We start from the raw sequence: 4,222 nt of genomic DNA, 5'->3' as shown, positions 1-4,222 counted from the left end.
CCAGTGACTTTGGGGTAAAGAGGGAACTTGGCCGTGAACTCTGTTGTCAGCAAGTTTGCAGGGTTCCGGGCTTGAGGATTTTCAGCCTCCTCCTTCCAGCCTGGTTGATTTGTTATGGAATCTCACTCCACAGTTATGAGTCATTGAAAAGTGAAAGTATTAGTCGCCCTTTGCAACCCCATGGGTTGTAGCCCACCAGGCTCCTCTGTCCATGGGATCTTCTAGGCAAGAATACTGGAGTGGGTTGCCACTTACTCTTTCAGAGAATCTTCCCGACCTAGGAATCAAGCCCAGGTCTCTTGCCAGATTCTTTACAGCCTGAGCCCACCAGGGAAGCCCTGTGAGTCATTATGAGGACCCAACATTACCTTGGTGAATCTCACACCTTCCTGTGTCTTTGTGATGATAGAGTTGTGAGCCTGGGACCTAGGGAGTCTGAGGCATTATGGAATTTCTCTATGCACTCGTTAAATTCACAGCTACCTGATTTCCTTCATTTTCAGGCCTGAACATCTGTAATAATCTAAATAGCCTTTTTCCTGCTAACAATCAGCTCAGAAGCACTCTCACTTTCTGACAGCATCAAAGACACTTGAGTCATTGAACCGCATCTCACCAGGGCGTCAGGGATGGTTGGCTTATCTGGATTCTGGATGCTTTTTCCATCTGCAGCAGCGGCTCCTTCCGACCACATGACCTTGAGTGAGTTGTTTAACACCCTCCTGAACCTGAGTTTTATCACCTTCTGATCGAACTAAGGTCACATCACGCATCTTCCCAGGCTCTTCTGAACATCCAGATTAGCTAATACCGAAGACATCACTTGGAAGCCAGAAAGCTCCCTCCAGTGTATTAATAACTTAGATCCTCCCGGCTGATGAGAATAGTAAGACCATAGTGAATCACATGTGGCCCCAGGAGCTGGCTTTCAAGGTCAATTCTCAGGCATCTTTTGTAGCATTTAAAAATGAGTGACATGCAAAAGCATTAGGGGTTTTCTTAACAAGGTTATTTATTTTCTCCGAGCTTCTCTTATGTTGCCCCCAAATTCAAGTAGTATTGTCAACATGGCACATTATTACGGTTTCTTTGACATAGATAAATTTGGGGGAAAAAACAGTGGTAAAAAATTTCACATACAATTAACAGTCTGCTTTCTGAAGAGGATTGTCTGCTCAACTGTAGGGGTTTTGGTTTTTCTGTTTGGGCCATGGAAACATTGCCTTCAAATAAATATCGAGCAATTATTCATAGGGGGCGTCCCATGTGGCTCAGTGGTAAAAAATCCGCCTGCCAATGCTGGAGCCACAGGAGATACAGGTTCGATCCCTGGGTCAGGAAGATCTCCTGGAGAAGGAAATGGCAACTCACTCCAGTATTCTTGCCTGGAGAATCCCACGGACAGAGGAGCCTGGCGGTCTACAGTCCATGGGGTCCCAAAGAGTTGGACACGGCTGAGTGACTAAACAACAACAAAGCCAGTCTCCCCATCTGCAGGATGAAGGTAGGAGAAGAACTTCCAGGCAGGGTTGCTGTGAGAATTAAGGAAGTTGATGAAGGAAAAGTGAAAGTGCCACTATGCTATTATTGTCGTTGCTGTTACTGTAAGCAGCAGCAGCTGCAGCTTATACTAGGCTAATTCTCCTTCCTAAGAGCCTCCGTGGAAGGAAGATGGTCCTGCGAACTCCAAGAGGTCACAGCTCTGGTCTCCAGCAGCTCTGGGCATTCACGCAGTCAGGACTTTTCCCCAGGGTTTCATCCCACGCCCAAGGTAGGCGGTGGCTCGGCTCCACGCATAGGCTCTGGAGCGGAAGTCTCTGCTATTTTTGTTTTTTTTTAAGGGACAGAGCAACCGGCTGCTGGGTTGCCCTCAGACCTCAGTTCATTGATGACACTGGGCTCTGAGCAGGAGCTGGAGGCTGAGCCCAGGAGTTCAGTGTTCCCAGGGAAGGAACTTGGCCAGCTCTCCATCTGCAGAAGGAAAGGGGGGTGGGGTATGTGGGGAGCGGGGATGGGGAGCTGGGTTCTCCCCACCTTTGGACCCGTGGCCCTTGGCTTCATGGGCCCTCACCTGTCCAGCTGGTGCACTCCAGCCTGCCCTGCTGTGGACACATAACTTTGAACAAGTGTTTCCTAAGGGACAAGGTGACATTGTCTTTTCTTCCCTTCCCATCCTGGGAGCTGGGCAGAGGGCTGGACGCAGGGAGAACAGCATGGTTCCCATACCTGCCTTGGAGCTCAAGGACCCTGAAGGAACTGAATGGAAGGGAAAGCAGGAGTTATTGCCTCTCATTTACTCTTTAAAAAATATAAAAAGACCCCTGAACCCATGGTCTGGATGACACCAGCCACATGACTGCTTCCTTTTGTCATGGAAATATGTTGCATAAAAGACTGTTCCCTGGATTGGCACCTTGAGGCTGTCCATCTCCAGCAGCAGAGAACTGCTGTCGCTCCTAGAAATAGGAAGCCTCCGCCGGGAGGAGGTGGAGTCAAGTCTGCCTGACTTTGCTTTTCTGAGGGTGACTGTGTCAAGTTCTTGGCTCTGTGGCAGAAGTGATGGCTCAGCCAGTGCTGCCCCGTAGAACTTTCTGCAGTGATGCAAGTGGTCTGGGATCCGTGCTGAGCCCATGGCGGCCACCAGCCCTGTGGCTAGTGAGAAGCTGAGTTGTTGGCTTGGGTTTTATTTTGAGGCATAATTAACATGGCTCAGCTGGTAAAGAATCTGCCTGCAATGTGGAAAACCTGGGTTCGATCCCTGGGTTGGGAAGATTCCCTGGAGAAGAGAAAGGCTATTCACTCCAGTATTCTGGCCTGGAGAATTCCATGGACTGTATAGTCAGTCCATGGGGTCGCAAAGAGTTGGACACGATGGAGTGACTTTCACTGACATGTCACATTATATTGGTTTCAGGTGTGAAAGTGTTAGTTGCTCAGTTGTGTCCAGCTCTTTGTGAGCCCATGGACGGTAGCCCACCAGGCTCCTCTATCTATGAGATTCTCCAGGCCAGAATACTGGAGTGAGTAGCCATTCCCTTTTCCAGGGGATCTTCCCAATTCAGGGATCGAACCCAAGTCTCCTGCATTGGCAGGTACCTTTATTACCACTGAGCCACTTGGGGAGCCCCTGTTATACGGATACATGATAAAATCTCAGCTGGGATAATAATAAATATGAGAAAATGATATTTTTCTTTAAAGTTGACAGTCTTTTAAAGAAAAAGGTAACTGAAAAAAATTATTTAAAGTGATTTTACCAAGTTTTATCTTTCCTCAGTCTCAATATGTCTCTCTCTCTATATATATAGTGTATATAATTCTTAGCTATGTCATTAAATAATAGGTCATTATAATAGATGATACTTTGTGGAATCATCTCAAATTAAAATTTGTTGTTATAAAAGCATTGGTCATGTAATTAGAGAAAAATATGAGGCATTGATATTTCAATTGAGGATACAAAGTTATTACTATTTTCAGACAATGTAGTTGTTTACACAGAAAGTACAAAAGAATCAATTGGGTGAAATTCTGAAACAACAGATGGTAATTCAGCTAGGTGGACTGATTTAAAAATTAATATCCACATTCAGCAGCATTTCAATAAACAGGCAGTATTTAGCTATAAAATGTAATGAGGCAATCTACCTCATTTATAAGAGTGTTAAAAAAAAAAGAACATCTAGAATGAACTTAATAAGAAATGTGTACACCTATATATTTTAAAAACTGTAATATTTTCTTGAAGGACATAAAAATGTAATTGAATAAATAAAAAGACCTATTTTTTTCTTAATACTGTAAACAGATCAATTTACCTGAAATTAATCTGGACATGGAACAATAGACTGGTTCCAAATCTGGAAAGGAGTACGTCAAGGCTGTATATTGTCACCCTACTTATTTAACTTATATGCAGAATACATCATGAGAAATGCTGGGCTGGAGGAAGCACAAGCTGGAATCAAGATTGCTGGGAGAAATACCAATAACCTCAGATATGAAGATGACACCACCCTTATGGCAGAAATTGAAGAAGAACTAAAGAGCCTCTTGATGAAAGTGAAAGAGGAGAGTGAAAAAGTTGGCTTAAAACTCAACTTTCAGAAAACTAAGATCCCGGCATCTGGTCCCATCACTTCATGGCAAATAGATGGGGAAAATGGAAACAGTGAGAAACTTTATTTTTGGGGACCCCAAAATCACTGCAGATGGTGACTGC

At 44.7% G+C, this 4,222-nt stretch overlaps 1 long non-coding RNA gene across 1 annotated transcript in view; it reads left to right on the top strand.

Moving 5' to 3' along the window:
- The first annotated feature begins 1,604 nt into the window (after positions 1-1,604).
- The window catches only part of LOC105002471, a 16,496-nt gene continuing 13,878 nt past the window's right edge, over positions 1,605-4,222 (top strand). Inside the window, exon 1 of the long non-coding RNA XR_826968.1 lies at positions 1,605-1,771. This is a non-coding gene — a long non-coding RNA (uncharacterized LOC105002471). The remainder of the gene's footprint in view (positions 1,772-4,222) is intronic.

The sequence above is a fragment of the Bison bison genome, unplaced genomic scaffold, assembly GCF_000754665.1.
Source record: "Bison bison bison isolate TAMUID 2011002044 unplaced genomic scaffold, Bison_UMD1.0 scf7180017864453, whole genome shotgun sequence".
Lineage (NCBI taxonomy): Eukaryota > Metazoa > Chordata > Mammalia > Artiodactyla > Bovidae > Bison > Bison bison.
Note: the sequence above shows the minus strand (reverse complement) of the source record. Positions and strands in the feature narration are given on the sequence as shown.